General features: G+C 35.2%; 1 protein-coding gene across 8 annotated transcripts in view; it reads left to right on the top strand.

The window, feature by feature from the left end:
• The window catches only part of LOC124430413 (leucine-rich repeat-containing protein 24-like), a 133,823-nt gene that overhangs the window by 25,735 nt on the left and 90,781 nt on the right, over nucleotides 1–17,307 (top strand). The window contains exon 1 of one of the 8 annotated variants that reach the window (XM_046976956.1): nucleotides 3,533–3,604. The exons of the other annotated variants lie outside the window; for them this stretch is intronic. The gene's annotated coding sequence lies outside the window, so the exon portion shown is untranslated. Of the gene's footprint in view, nucleotides 1–3,532; nucleotides 3,605–17,307 lie in introns of those variants that run through there. 8 annotated transcript variants of the gene reach the window in all.

Here is a 17,307-nt window from a genome sequence, read left to right as displayed (position 1 = left end):
TTATCCGAAGTGTGCACAAGTACGTCGTAACACGAACACTACACATTCCAACCTTCTCTCTCTCTCCCTCTCTCTGTTCCTTCCCCTTCCTCTCTTTCTCTCTCTCTCTCTCTTGTTCAAGAGAGTAGATCAACGACTCGTTGGTCCACAACGGAAACACGTCAATTCGGCTTCTGGTTAACAAGCAGTCAGGAGCCATTTTCGCGTGACATGCGTCGCTCATTCTCTCTCTCTCTCTCTCTCTCTCTCTCTCTCTCTTTCTCTCCCTCTTCCTCTTTCTCTTTCTCTTTCTCTTTTTCTCTCTCATACACACTCACACATATATATATATATATATATATATATATATATATATATTATATTAGTAGAATCAATTTTTATTATGTTTATTATTTGAAAAATGTGTTATTAGTATTTAATAGTTTATTTTGAACAAAACGTTCAAACGTAAGATTTGAGTGAATTTTTTGAACTGTTATTAATTCGTTATGCAAAAATGTAAATACGTGAGAAATACGAGTAATCATGATTTTGAACGGTAAGATTTAAATCTCATTATTTAATATTTTTTTTTTTTCTTTTCCTAAATAGTTCGGCTATTTTGAAGAACCGACAACGTTTGCCATATAATGTTTCCCTAATTGATTAGCCTATTGGCAATAAACGGATATGTTCTCGCGTGTGCCGCGTGCACGAAACACGTAACCTCGGACAAATGCGTTCGATGGACGGAAAGAGATTTAGAGAGGGGATGGGAATAGACGACTGATATACGAAAGGGGTGAAACGCACAGGTTTGGACATAAATGCCATACGTGCTCGCAAACCTCCATATCTACATATATATACATACATATATATATATATATATATATATATATATATATATATATATATCCGCGTTGAAAATCAACGAAGTAAATGCCTGGGAGAAAGGGACAGTTGTTGTAAATCACGGTGAGATAAATTTATGACAGTCACCGACTAAGCGGCACCACTCAGACAGCACCGACGCCGTTTCGGTTTACTGGCCATGCGCTTTACCATAACGTTGAATATTCTAGTTGAACGAGTTGAGCATTTTTTCCAGAGAATTAAAAGAAAACTCAATGATCGAGGATTTTTTCACGTTTTACATATTACATTTTACCCTTTTTTTTCTGATATTATCAAAAGACGAAGGAAATAGGAGGATTTTATTTATAAATAGTATAATATATATATGTATATATGGAAAGAGAGTAATAATTAGGAATAAGTGTAGAATTATTTTAACTGAAATGACAGAGTTAGAATATCAGAATTTTGTTTTGTCATTGTTCACACGATAAGTAAGAAAATTATGGAACGGAATTGTCTTCGATGAATCAAGTTTGTAATTAGTTACAACTAAAGCAAGTAAACTTTACGATCGGGAAAGTTTACGAAAGTACAAGTAAGTGAAATACAATGAGAAAACGATAATTATTCTTTTCGTATGAATGACAATGTGATAATGAGTCCTTATTATCATTTCAAAAGAGAGTAAAAAGAGGTTCTCCTCGTATATCATATAAGAATATCAGAGTATCATCGATCATTTAAAAAAGTGACAGCTGAACCAACTTTTTTTTTTGTTTTTTTTTTTTCTTCCCCGTCATGTCATAATCATGATGAAAGGTTTTGCCTTTTTTTACTTTTTTTTTTTAGATTTCAAACCCTAGTTGGTACTCGTTAGCTTTCGAAAAATAAAACAGTATTTTTAGTATATTTTTTTTGTTTTTTTATGCGCAGATAAATCCATTCTATGGAAACTTAGTATGGATTCTGTTCAAGTCGAATCTCGAGAAAGTCTGCAAATTTCTGTAACACGTCCAAACGGACGAGGAGGGTGGCAGCAAGGTGGACTCACCGATAAGGGTACAAACTGTAATGCACTTTCGAAACGTTTACGTATCCAACTGGATAGAAAAGAATTCACTCTTGAGTACTTTCCCACTATCTCTTTTTCTCTCTCTCAATCTCTCTCTTTCTTCGATCTGAAATAATCCAGTTTATCCCTCATTCAAGCAACTAGTCCGTCTTCCGAGCAATTTTACGAATCCAATGCTGGTCTCAAAACGGACAATATTAAAGTGACATTTTCCTTGATAATATTTAGAATTACAATAGTATTTTGTATTCGAAAAAAGGAAAAGAAAACAATTTAATTAGTCGAGAATAATTTAAATTTATAATCAAATCGAGCTCTTTCGTTAAATTATTTTCTCCTTTGTTTTGATTTAATTTCTCAAATTAACGCTTTAAACCGTTTCTCCAAAGTTTATAGTTTCAACAGTCAGCTTTAAATAGAATGAAAAGTTACAAAGAAACTTATTATTCCTTATGAAATTTATATAAAAGTCAAATTTATAGATAATAAAATATATCTATGTATATTCGAGGTTGAGGGGAATACGAAAAGAAGACTAATGGATCATATTAGAAAGTCAGGTTGAATTTTTGGTCAGAGTATATTAGAAGTAGATCAAAAGAGAAGGAAGAGAGCAAAGATGCATCCTCTCGCGATTCTCAAACGTGGATTTAACCTCCGAACCTTCTTATTCTCTCTCTCTCTCTCTCTCTCTCTCTCTGCCTCTTTCTCTCTCTACTTTCTCGTTTTGCTGACTGGAACCTTCCAAGCGGATTTGGAATCTTGTTTCCGCTGTCGCGGCAAGTTCGACGGCGCGTGTTAGTAGTATCGATCATTACGTTTAGAACCATAGGCTGGATCCTAAGTTCAGCCAAGATCGTTAAGCCCGTTCTTCTCTCCTCCGCAATCTCGGCGAAGAAAAGATGAGGGAGTGAGGGAAAACGATGGAAGGATAAAGGATATCCTCTTCAAACCCTTCTTCCTTTCTTTCTATCGTTTTCCCTTCTTTCTCTTCTCTTCTTCTTTTTTTTTCTTTCTCTTTCCTTTCTTTTTTCCTTTTTTTTCTCTTCTTTTTTCTTTTTTCTTTTTTTTTTTTTTTGCTCTTCCCTTCCTCTCTTTCAGGAAAGATAATCCCGTACCGTTTCTTCCATGACGACGGTTCGGTGAACCCGAAGAAGGATATTACCTACCTCCTCGATCAAATTTTTCTTACTAACGTCGCTGAATCGCGATTTCATTCGATTTCGAGCTCGAAAGGAACAATTTTTATCGTATATCTCTTCTCCTCTCTTTTCTTTTTTTTTTTTCTTTTTTATTTTGTTCTCCTGCTCTCTCTTTTTCCTCCCCGATCGTCCGTCTCCCGCTATCATTCCAATCGATTTCCCATTGTATCGTTCCATTCTAAGAGAATTCAAGATTTTCGAATGATTTCGCAAAATCGTCGGATTTACGAGGAGTTGTCTTACCAAAATCATGATGATGACGATGATAATAACGATGACGATGACGGTAATGCGTAAACATCGCAAATTAGGATAATTAACGTGTTGATAGCTCGATCGGTAACGGTGTTTCGTACACGTAAACACAGGCAACACTTCGAATTTCCATAGCCACCGGGCAAACGCGGGCAAACGCGGGCACAATCATAGAGGTAAATGCACGGAACATTGTACTATGGCAGGAAATGGTATAAACGGCACGACGACAACGGTAAGCAATGGCCGAGGGTCTATTATATTCCATACGTTGTGAGCGTTGTTTTTGATGTCGTTGTTATTTAGATTTCATAGGAATCCTTCATTCAATTTCATTCAAATAGATTGAATTACAAAATGTCATTTTAATTGTCATGCTCCCCTCATTTTCGTACATTTCATTATATTGAAAATTATTACGATGAATTAAAGATATATGAAAGGATGTTCCGATCTATTGAAAATTTGTTCTTCGTTGATAGATAATTTTGTTGGAATTTAATATTTTATTATATCTAATACAAATGATATTCATCGGTGTTGCATGTTTTATCAGTAACGTTTGGAAACATTTCAAACGAAGTTGGAAATTTCGGAATGAATTATTTTAATCTGGTTTCGATTAAATTGCGCGTTAAACGACTGCTCTCTGGCCTAAAATCGACTTTCTAAGAAGAGAATCCCTTGGAAGCGAGTAACAGTTAATTACCGCAATCGAAACGAGCTTGTTCTTCTCCGAAAGACGAAGACGATGAAGACGACGAAGACGACGATGAAAGTCAACGTTCCGTGTTAACGAGCATAAACTTAAGAAGTTTTCATCGACCGTGAATCATCAATCCGTCCGACACAGAAGCGTGAAACTTTATCGGCTAGTTAAATTGAGAATTACGTGTACGCAATCATCGTCTAAGTTTCATAACTTTTTAAGATAACTCCAAGTAGTAATCAAGTCTAACTAGTAACAGTCATTTCGATTTCGTTCTAAAGAAAGCTAGAATGACCGTGAAATTGTAATCGGAAAACGATTTTCAAAATGAATATCAGGATTTAAATGATACGATAATATTATATCGATAAGTTCGCTCGAAAAGCTCATATCGATTTCCATATTAGAATACTCACTAATATCTACAGATATACATATTCGTATATGTAGATATTATATGTAGTTTCAAATATTTTGACATGTATATGTCCGGAAGGATCTTTTGGAAAATTAAAAATATAGTCGAATTGAAAAGAGAACAGTATCTTTAAATAAAATAAATATCGTTCGAAATTTGATTAACGAACAAAGAACGAAGTTTAATTCTATTTAAATATTTTGTTAATTTATTTCACGATAAGTTAATTAAAACATAACAATTCGTTATTTATTCGAATGAACACCTGAGTTTTAAATTCATTAAATAATTGTTAAAATATCCCCGAATGATTCCTCAAAGCTATATCATTGTGTGCAATAACTTCGAAACTCTGATGGGATTTTCGTAAAATTTTCGCTCTTCGAGGTTGAACGGATTGAAATTGATCCATAGAAGCAACGAATCGTATGACGTTCCTCTTTCTCTCTCTCTCTCTCTCTCTCTCTCTCTCTCTCTCTCTCTCTCTCTCTGTACTCGCGTGATCGCATACGAACACAAATATACAGGGTGATCAGAAATTGTAGAAAATGTGTAATTCGTACAGAGTACTGTGAGAGTTTAACAATTGAATAAAACAAAGGGAATTTCAAACAATAAATATTAAAACAAGTGCTTCATTAAAAAGTTAACAAATAATTAAATTAATTTTTCAATTTCATTTAACGCAATCGTATAGATACAACGTATATATAGAATAATGAAAAAATGAGTTTGCTAAATTTCAACTATTATATATATATATGTCTGTGTGTGTGTGTGTGTGTGTGTGAACAACGGTCTTGTATTTTTTTCTTAAACAAAAAATCTTTTCAAACTAGACGAATACACCCTGTATAAATAGCGCTATTTTTTTGTCGAGAGAATTTATACGTTCTCGCTTTTTCTTTTTTCTGTTTTTTCTTTTTTCTTTTTTCTTTCCCTTCCCTCTCTCTCTCTCTCTCTCTCTCTTTTTGTTTTGAGAAAACATATCGATATGATTCCGTCAGGGTGCGTCTTCGTTCGATGCGTTTATCGGACGTGTTTCGAGATTAACGTTTCGACGCATTGTTCGCTGCTACGAAATTACACGGTCGCACGAATTCGATGTGCCAATGATACTAGACCGTCGGGTGGTATTATCGTCATCGGCTTCGAACGATAGCTGGATATATATGGAAGCCCTTCGCGAACGAATGAACCGTACCTACGTGGATTGCTTTGATCCATCATCAAAATGGCGTTGCTCGTACTACTGTTACGAAACCGCTCAGGAATCGGTTGGACATCGGGATTTTAACGTGTTTCAAGATTCGTTGAGTTTCGACGAGCGTTTATGATCCTCCTCTATTCTATATCTTTCTCTTTCTTTCTACTTTTGATTAACGAATGCCAAGCTTGTACAAGCATGGCAATCGCCTGAGTGCTTCATCACCAGGAATTTTATTCCAAATGAAACCATTTTCTTCTCTATCATTTTCTCTCTCTCTCTCTCTCTCTCTCTCTCTCTCTTTCACCTATTCGATTCCTCTTCTCTTTTTTTGACACGAAGCAAACATGTTCGACGCATGGCCCGAGTTCTCTTTCGTTTTTAGCGGCTAATAACTTGCTATGAAAGGACGTTGATCTAGGCTCTGAATGAATGGCTGATGGATTTCCGTTCAGTAAGTAGGAATGATGAGGTTACGTGAGCATACGTGAGTCGATTCGTAAAATACTTGTCATTTCTGTTGATAAATCCTTTCGTGATATCCAAGCGAATGGATGTAACCGAATAGAGTTTTCAACATTTTTTTTTCTTTTTTTTATAATTTGTATTTGATGAATAGAGAGCGTAATATAGAGTGGAATTTGATCAACCTAGTTGGTAAATGTTCGAGTTCAATGTGATTATGACTCGCTTTTATCTAAAATGGAATACTATATGCTAATGAAATCCCTAGAACTTTCTATGCATCCTTGTTTTTATTATTAGGATATCTTTAATTTGATTTAAGAAAGAGAAACCCTTTTATTGATATTAAAAAAAAAAAGAAGAAAAAGAAAAGAAAAAGAAAAGAAAAAAAAAGAAAAATAGAAAGGAAAGAAAAAAGAAGGAAAAAAATAAAAAAGAAAAGAGATCACATTTCTTTCAACGTCTAACGGCGACGTTAGAACGATAGGGTTCGCATGGATTTCAATCAGCTCGGAACGAGCGAGCCCTCGTCGTAAAAATACCGCGTATATATATATATATATATATATATATATATATATATATATATATATATATATATATATATAGTTTTCTGTTAACAAGAAAGGGCTCGCCGTCATATTATAACGCTCCACAAAGACGACGAATCCTCTTTCGGTGAACTTATTTAAGCAGGAATCGACTTCGAACAAGAGAAGGAAAAGTATTAAAGAAATAGACGGCTGTCTCTTCTCGTTGTTCGATTCTGAAGAGATTGCTTCGTGATGTATTCCCCTAGCGCCTATTTTGCTTTTCCTTTCTTACTCCCCTAAACGAAATCTTTTCCCTTTTCTCTCTAGGTATTCTCTCTACAGACAGAATAGTAGGCTCTTTTCGTTTTCCATTCTCTCTCTCAACTTTCTCTTTTCTCATCGATCGAAGTAATTTCCACTCGGTAATATTCATCGTACGCGTTCATATTATGTTCCTTTGATTAAGAACAATTGTAACATGAAAAATACGTAATTTACATGGTTGATAACTATCCTTCATTGTTCTTTCCATACTATAGTGATCATTGACGTATTCTAAAGAGGATAAAATTTTTTACGTGTATTCAAAATTTATTCTCAATTTTAATGATAGCTCAATTTTCAGATATCTCGCACGCATTTATTATTATTTTATTACTATTTTTATTATTATAATTATTATGAATTTATTTAGATCTCAAAAAGTATTATTCAAACGTTTAACGTAAAAATTTTAATTATAACATATTTATTAGATGTAAAAATAATTTTAAGAAATGAAGCGTTGGATATCTCGTAAGAAAGAGATAATTGAAAAACATCCTACTAGTTCCTTCGTATTTTAAGGCGAACGATCGACTTTTGAGCTTTCGAATCGACACCATGAGGGAGTATAAAAGTGATCATCCGAAGGAATAGGGGTCGAATCGATCAGACACTCGAGTGGATGTTCGTGATTATCTATCGTCTCTGGAGTGGTTCAGTACTTGAATGTGCGGCGCAAGAGAAGAACTAACACGACAGTGCGATCTCGAAACTATTCTCGAATAAGAGCTGCTTTTGGGAAATAGATCGAAATGAAAGGCATCGTGAAAGAAAAAAAAAAAAAAAAAAAAAAAAAGAAAAGTACAGGGAAGATGAACAGAACGATTGAATTAACACACGTCTAACGAGCTAATGAGAATTATTTTACGTTGTAAAAAAATATTTCATGTTGAATTAAGCAGAAATGCAATTAACAATTAACACATCCTAAAAAGATTAGAATAATTTAATGGATATAATTAGAATAAATAAAGGAGAGAGAAAAAGAGAGAGAGAGAGAGAGAGAGAGAGAGAGAGAGAAGGAGGGATGGAAAATGAAAAAATAATTTAATAAAATGTAAGTAAAACGTAATGAAATAATAATAATAATAATAATAATGATAATGTGTATATATAGCACTATGTTTAATATAAAATTATTTTTTTATTTTTATCAATAATCGAACATCGTCGTTACGATGAAAGTCTGATAATTATAGTCGACAATTAAAGAGTAACCAGTTTCCCATTTTCCTCTCTCTCTCTCTCTCTCTCTCTCTCCCTCCCTTTTTCTCCCTTCCTCTCTCCGTCTCCTTCCTTCTCTTTAGGAGCTTTTCACGAAATTCACACGACGCATAGCATTGAAGGGCGTCGTCGGGAGGGCGTTATGACGCATTAAGACGCGTATGTCATCGCGTATAATGAGGACGTTCGCATTTAACGCGGCGCCGATCCGCAATTATGCGTTTCGTGCTGGAAAACTTTCGAATGAACGCGAAGGAGTAAAACGCGAAACGTGAAACGCGACAAGGCTGGTGGCCCTTCATACTACGTTTCAAGCCCTTTCCTCTTCTTTCCTCCTCTCTTACCCGTTCGTTCCCTTTTCCTCTCATTCTTGCTCAGCGCCGGGAATTGTTCATGCATGACGTCCTGCGAGTCAACGAGAGTTTAAAAAGCGGAAAGAGGAAGCGCAAGAGAAGGAAAGGAGATGGAAGGAGGAAGGGAGAAGAAACAAAGAACCGTCGAGTTTTGCAGTCGTAAATCTGAAAAAATGCGAGCACATTCGACATGTTTTTTCTTTTTCTTATGATTTTCTTTCCCTCATTTTTATATTCTTTTTTTTTCTCCCTTTTTATTTTCTTTCTTTCGATCTCGTCACATTGGAAGTTGCCTTTTCACGAACTTGAATATAAATATATTTGTATCCTATAAACAAACGTAATATTGCAATATACAGTTGTGATATTTGTTTAATATTTCGGTATTCGCTTTAATTTATTTGTTTTCTGTTCTTTCTTTCTTTATTTATTTAACGAAAAAATAATTACTGAGCTCTCTCTCTCTCTCTCTCTCTCATCATTGAAGTTCTGCGAATTTGTTTGTCGTTGAATTAACATACAAGTTTGGTAATAAATACTAAATATTCAGTGGATATATCTTTCGAGTAACGTTAATTGCATGAAGAAAAAATTAATGTCGGACGTATGTGTATATGTATGATAAAACATTTTTTTGGCATCATTCATTTATAGCTCTTCGGATCATCGGTCAAGTTGGTACTTTTAACTTTTGTTAAAATAATTCCCATAATTCTCCTAGTAAAAAATTCGTTTAATATCAAAGAGAGTGCGTTGGCTCTGTGTATGCTATCTTGTTTGGAATTTAAATTAAATCGTACTAGTTTCTTTGTTGATTCGTAACAATATTTCATACGTTTTAGTGTACTCTTATCCTACCTTTGTGGAATTGTTATTTCGAAAGGCATTTATATGAGAAACCATCGAAAAGTTGCTTCTCAACGGAAAATACTACTTTACGATCAAAAGGTATGTATTTTTGTATTGTCCTTTGGATCCTTGAAATCTTCGTTTAAATAAAAGTACATGCGTGAGACACAAAGATGAATAAATAAATATGCATATATTCAGACTTGCTGTTACATGTTCTGAACAAAAGTAATAGTATCAAAGAGTACAACAAAAATATTTAATACAATAGAACAAGATAAGATGGTCTAACTTTTTCAAATGGTATCTACAAATGGCATAGATGGAAAAAGTAAGAAAACGTGGAAAAGAAAGAAAAGGAAAAAAGTAAAAAGGACAACAGGATAGAAAAGAAATTAAAATAAAAAACAAAAGAGAAAAAAAGAGACATGGGACATACCGAGGAATGAAAAAGAAAAAAAAGAGGAGGATAAAAAGGGAAGTCGAGGAATCGTTTTACGCGTGACGTGCTGTGATAGATCATAAAAAATCCAACGTTTAATCTGGTCGCTTGGTCGTGCCCGAAAAACTCGAAAAGCTCGAAAAAGTCAAAAGTATGAGTAACGTAACTATGTACTAGAGGTTGCTTCGTTCTTTTTCTTTTTTTTTCCTTTCCTTTTCCTCTCTCTCTCTCTCGCTCTCTCTCTCTCTCTCTCACTCTTTCATTCTTTTTGTTTTTAATGCCGCGTTTCGTCGTTCTTTTGACGGGATAAACTTCGATAACCTCGGCACGGTAGTACGCGTCGTTTATCGGAGCAGTAAAAGTTCAACGCGAAAAAGAGGAAAGGCCGTTTAAATGAAGTGAAGTTAACGCATGGCGGCACGCGTTATCGCGTCCGGAGTCGATCGGACCACGTTGCATTTTTTCCTTTCTTCTTTTATCGTCGAAGTCGTAAAACAATGGAAAGCGAACGATGCTCCATCGTTAAAATCTTTTCGATGATGTCCGTTACTTTTTTTCTCAATGAAAATCCAAATGCATTTCTCTTACAATCGAGATAACACATCGTAAAGCTGAATTTTTATTATTTGTTCTGATCGCACGGATTTATTTTCCTTTCTTTTCTTCTTTTTTCTTTTTCTTTTTTTTTTTTTTTTTTTTTTCATTAGTAGAGATCGCTTAAAACGGAGTCTATATAAGTAACATTTCGTTTTACGCTTTAATTGTTACTTTATATATCATTTGGTAATAATTAAATTAAAAGATTAAAACTCGATTCGAAATTATTCCGATAATACATCGAGAACCGAATTATTGCGAATAAAAAGAAAAATGGGATGTATTTTATTTAAAAAATTGTTCTATCAACCGGCAAAGTTTTATCAAAATAACCTAGAAGAGATAACTGTACCTATGGGATATGTCGTCCTTTCTATTTTATATCTAAATCGTTGTTACAACCTCGGAGGATCCTATAGCGAGGCAGCCAGGGGAAAAAGATTAATTTTAAGCCATTTACCGTGAATAACGCGCATTAATTCTCCGATGAATCTCTCTAGTTTTTCTCTTTTTCTCTTCCATACTCCTAACACCTTTTCTCAGGATCTCCTACCTTCTCCGTCTGTAATATTTATGACCTACGTTCTCGATCCTCCGAACTCACGTTTCATACGAGCTGTTACTATTATTTGTAGGGAGAATGTTTCATATCATATAACATTTTATTCTTAACTATCATATTATCAACTGTTTCCCTTTTTCCCTCTTATTTATTTAAGTAAAATTCTTCGATAAACAATTTCATTTTAATTCCTTATCAATGACAAATTGAAATAAAACTCTTTCACATTTTATTACAATATTGTGTAAAATTTATTATTATTTTTATCATTATTATTACTATTATATTTGAGAAATCGTACGTATAACAAATGCATTCCATAATCAATCAAAAGATCTCGATTTCAGATAGGTAAATCGATGATGTAAAATCTACAAATCGTGTGGCTTTGTCTTTCTCATTTGTCAACTCGATCAGATTTAGTGTTCTGAAATCGTTGATCAGTACGATCATCCTATGTTAAAGAGCGACGGTATTCGCGTAAGCGCGTTCCTATTGCACGTGGAATTCCAAAAGCGTTCACCGATTCTCTGACCGACCCAGTATGCTTCGGTAACATATCTTCGGTCCGGTAACTATTTAAGCGTTAGCTTCGTTTCTCGGGTCGAGTGCGCACGTAAATTCACTCTGGGACGTTGGAGAGGGCTTGGAGGAGTAGGTATCGTCGTTTATCGACGAATCGATCGTATTCTATGTACGTAAGCACCTATATACAACGTTTAGAATCTATAGAGAGAGAGAGAGAGAGAGAGAGAGCATCAACTTTTTATCCTAGGAAGAGGATAGTCCTGTTCATTCTATCAAAGAAAGTCATTATAGGAGATTATTTAAACGATTCGATTCAACGAAAATAATTTTTCATCGTTGAAAATTTTCATTCTTTTAAAATCGTTCGATCGAACGATTTTGTGAGTATTCATTTGTGCCAAAATAAATTCACTTTCGGATTATCACTTAACAATATAGACTTGACAATAATAGATTATGATATTCTTTAGCATATTATTCTTTGAAATAATTTATATATGATCTAATTCTTTTGGAAAAAAAAAACGTTCGAGTTTTTTGCAAGATATTTGAAAAAAGAGAGAAAAGAAAAAGAAAATAATTCTATACGCGGTAAACCACAGAGTGGAGTATGAGATACCTGTCCTAATCGCTGATCGTTGGATAGCTAGAGAGAAAGAGAAAGAGAGATAGATCTGGGAGGAGGAAATCACTTGAGCGTTTAATAGCTCCCTGCCGTGGGTTCTCGGATGAGTTACAGCGGTTTCCATTGTTTCGCCTCCGATGCCGTGCTAGTCGTTCTACACATACGTAGTCACACACGCAATGTGTATAATACATACACATATATATACATACACACATACATACATATATATATATATATATATATATATATATATATATATATATATATACATACAAGGATACGTATGAACATGATGAGCTCTATGGATGTTTCTTCAGCTGCGTTCCCTCCGCGAGGTAATGCCCAGCAGAGGGCAAAGGGCTCGCTTCACGTAAACCCTATCAAAACGAGCTTAAGCTAATTTGCAATTTCCGTCGTACGTGCGACTCGTCGACGTAACCTCACCGGCTCTAACTGCGCAATGTCGACAGCGAGAATGCCTACGCCTATGAATCCCATGGCTCTACATCATCGACGATATTGCTGGTCGCTCCGTTGGACAACCCAGGATAAATTTGATCGCATTATTGCACGCGAATGATGAGAGAGGGCCCTTGGAAAATTGAAACTCTATTATCCAACGAATAAGAAGATTTTCATCAATTAAGACAGGGAATGACGCATGAGTGATTCTCTAACGCGTCTTGATTATTTCGATACAAATCGTTGAGTTTCGTAATGACCTATTGAAATTATATACAAATCTTAATATTCCTACATTGTGTATATATATATATATATGCATGTATTGAAAGTATAATTGCGATTATTTCCAATATTTAAATTTATTATTTATCCCGAAGTATTCTATTGGTTTTATTATTTTCCATTTTTTTTTTCAATATTTTATCACAAGTGTATTATATAAACGTAATTTAGCATGCTTCAATGAATATATTAATCTTTCGAACACTACCTCAAAATAGTATATACGTCCATGCACAAACGTACACACAAATATATATATATATATATATATATATATATTATACGTTCATATTCGGACGGCAAAGCATATGCTTTAAATATATGTACGTGTGCGCGCGCTTCATTTTGTAAGCGCACGCGCATTTATTCGCGTCTTAATCCTCCGATACTCTCGATATTGGTATCGATTATATATATAGGCAGAGGATTGATATTAAAATATCTCACGGCCTGATGAATTTCGAGTGGAATTAAAAATATTGATATATTCTCACGGCTATCGTGCAGCTTGCGTTGGTAGCTTTAATTAAAATCGCATTTTGTACGCAAGAGGTAAACTTCGAAAGAGAAAGAATGAGAGAAAGGTAGAAAGAGAGAGAGAGAGAGTGTGTGAGAGAGGGAGAGAGAGAGAAAGAAGGAGAGAGAATGCACGAAATTTTATTAACGGACGGTAGACGATGGGATGGTGAAGTTATTCAATTTCTTTCTTTCTTTTACATTTCTACTGTTCCACCTTCGAAACGATACTTTCGTTTCCTTCTTCATCGAAGAAGGAAGGACGGAAGGAAGGAAGGAAGGAATGAAGGAAGGAATAAGAAGGGGGAAAAAAAAATAAAAGAAGTAAAAAGAAAAATAGAAAAGAGAACGCAATTATAATTCCAATAATTTTTCCAGCTTGGAAAAGTGTCTAAGTGTGCGACGAATACGATGTTAATTTCAAATAGCCGAGAGAAAACCATCGTGGAACATTTTTACGAACGAACTGCAGCCCCCGGAGTCGGCTTTTTTGCGAGTACCTGAAAAGAGGGTGAGAAAGAGAGAGAGAGAGAGAGAGAGAGAGAGAGAGAGAGAGAGAGGGAGGGAGGGAGAGAGGATGAAAAAGAGGAAGGGAGGGAAGGAAAGAAGAGAGTGAGAGGATTGGTTGAGTCGAGGGAACGGAAAACTATTCTCATAACGTCCGAAACCAGTCACGAAGCGGCTCGTACACATTCGCTACGTAAAACGTTGCCCTCGGTTCAACTTATTCGATCGATCGTACGAACGATAAGCGCGAGAGTGTGCGCATGCGTCAGAATCATACAGAACGATTTTTCAAATGAATTAACGATACGTCGACGAAAATAGAGAGATAGACAGACAGAGAGAAAGAGAGAGAGAGAGAGAGAGAGTAAGCTTTTTCTCGATAAAAAAGAACACGTAGAAAATTCTTGAAATCTAATTTAAAAACGAACGAACTAGCAACTTCCTTTCGATTTTATTTTATTTAAATAATTCGCTTACCACCTTGCCGTGAGGCGAACGGCTTGGTAATTTAATCGGTCCCCTCATAATTGCCGAGCGGCAAACTCCCCTTAAACTCGTAATCGACAAAATCTCCTCTCGATAAACTTCCTCGAGATGTTTACGTCTTTCTCGAGAAGATCGTACTCTCGTACTTCTGCAAACATGAGATTACGAATTTTTTTTCTTTCTTTTTTCGTTTTTTTTTCTTTTCTTTCTTTTTTTTCTCCGCTCCCCCCCCCCTTCGACTCAACGTGTACGTCGGAGAGAGAGAGAGAGAGAGAGAGAAAGAGAGAGAAATGAGAGATTTAGTAAGTCTATATGAAAGGCAGAGAACATCTGTTCTTCTCAGGCTATATCAGCCTCGAATTATCGTGTAGGAAGAATAAGGCAAATACGTGTAGAAAATTCTAATATCTATCTATCTATCTATCTATCTATCTATCTAGAGAGAGAGAGAGAGAGAGAGAGAGAGAGAGAGAGAGAGAGAGGAGGGAAGGGAAGGAAGGAGAGAAATATTTCTTCATTGTAGGTACTTCGTCAAGAGAAGTAGTCGTTTTAGTGCTCTTTAATTAGAAGATATTACGCAATATATCTTCTTCCTTAACGTTATAAGATCCGTCCAGAGTGTTTTCTAACTACTAATTTACAAAGATAAACATGTGTTTTAGAATTTCAACGAACGCGACATCGCCGAAATAATTTTAGGTATACAAAATTTTTTGCCCCTTTAAACTTTACGCAATAACAAATTTTGTTGTCGGTACTTGGAAAGCATATTAAATTATGATAGTAGAAAAGAAAATGAAAGTAGAAAGAAAGAAGGAGAAAAAAGAAATGGAGAATCCAATTGAGATCGTTTTTTATTATCTCAACATGAGATATATTGATCGAACGGGAGATAAAAATGGAGATAAAAATAAAGTTAAAAAAAGAAAAAGAAAAAAGAAAAGGAAGAGGAAGAAAATAAAAGAGAAAAAGGAAAAAAGAGGGGGAAAAGAGAAGAAAATCAACGACTCCTAGACGATTAATTAGACCGGTAAGACCCCTCGGGCTGAATCTCTTTCGGTCGAGCCATCTTCTGTTAATCTTCGCCTTCGTTCGAGGAAGAAACTCGTTCCGCTCTGAGGAGGACATGAAAACAGCTTGAAAGTGACTTTAATATTTAAGAAGCAGATGCAATGGCGTAGTTATGTACATTCGACACTTGCGCGACGCGACGAGCTTTTCTCTGAAAAGGGTCGTCCCTTTATCTCTGTCGTTACCCTCGTCTCGCTTTCGTGCTTTCGTGCTTTTCTCGTTCGAGCTCGAAGAAATATCGTGATGTTAGACGTCGAGTTTGCGCAGATGATTTCACCTTTTTATCTAAACTTTTGAAGAACAAGTAGAAATAAAAGGGAAACAAAGAGAGAATAAGAAAAAACAAAAAATTGAATTACGGACAATAATATATTATAGTTCATCGACGATAATATATTCATTTTATATATGAAATAAAGAAAATATTATAAAATTCTTTGAAATTATTCATCTTAAACGTTTGAAAAAGACTAGCTGTAGGAAGTAGCAAAAGTCGGGAGAGATATTTTCACGCGAGAATTAGCCGTCGTTGCTTGTAAAAGTCATGCTCGTGCGAATACGAGTGCGTGATGGCTCCAAGAACGAAGAGAGAGAGAGAGAGAGAGAGAGAGAGAGAAAGAGAATAAAAAGAAAGAAAGAAAAAGAAAACAGGAGAAAAACAGGAAAAGGAAAAGAGGAAAAAATATATGGAAGCGACGTGGCACGTGTGAGTTAACACGAACGTCGTATACACGTAATATGCCGCAGGGGTGTTACGTGAAATAGAGAGACGGGAGAGAGAGAGAGAGAGAGGTAAAGTTTTCTAAGCTTTCCCTTTTATTTTCATGTCGATGGGAGACGAATGCCCTGCGATAAACAGACGACGACCATTACCCGCGATGCAGTATGGCGTCGTTTTTCTCCCTTCAAGAGAAATGTCTACGTATAGAAACGAAAAGAAAAAGAGAGAGAGAGAGAAAGAGAGAGAGAAAGGTCGGTGTGAAGGCACGAAACGTCGAAAGAAAAGGACGAAATAAAAGAGATTCCTAGTCGTTTCCGCCAACTATACAGTGAACCGTCCTTTCGTTTCTAGCAATCACTTTCCCCCTTTATCATCTCTCTATTTCTTTTTTTTTTTAACTCTCTTCCTTTTTCCCTTTAACAAATTTTTGTATATCAATTTTTGTATTGACTTTCATAGAATAGAATAAGAGGGCAAAATTACGCTATCGTTTTTTTCAACACTTAATCATAAATCATGTATATATTCTTAAATCTCTGAAATAATGATTAATTATATGCATAATAATATTCGATTAATGTCAGTGATAAAACTTAACAGATCGTCCTTGTTACTTAGCTCTCGTTACGTAACACCGACCAAACGACAAATTGCGCTCCTGCAACGACAATGAAGCACCACCGGTCACGTAATATCGAAACTTGGAAAGTGCATAAATTTCGAGTTACCATGCTCGGGCGAGCGCATCGCTAGTGTTCGCAATGAAATACCGGTCGAGAGATATTCACGTCCGACGATTTTGTTCTCCCGTAGAAAAATATTCCAAGAATGAGAAACTTTCGAAACGTAAAGGACACGCATGGATTCGATAAAGGACGAAAAACAATTTTACCGCGAATTTTACAGGAGGCACATATTAAGATTATAATAGATCCTTGGGCATTCGTGTTATTGTTATTAAATGATAAGGATGATTTTTCAAAAGCATCATTTTTCATAAACCGATTATATTGAATTTATTTGAATATCAAATCCAACTTACACAATCTTA

This window comes from Vespa crabro, chromosome 18, assembly GCF_910589235.1.
Source record: "Vespa crabro chromosome 18, iyVesCrab1.2, whole genome shotgun sequence".
In the NCBI taxonomy this organism is placed as follows: Eukaryota; Metazoa; Arthropoda; class Insecta; order Hymenoptera; family Vespidae; genus Vespa; species Vespa crabro.
The sequence above is the reverse complement of the archived record's forward strand: the minus strand, read 5'-3'. Positions and strand labels throughout refer to the sequence as shown.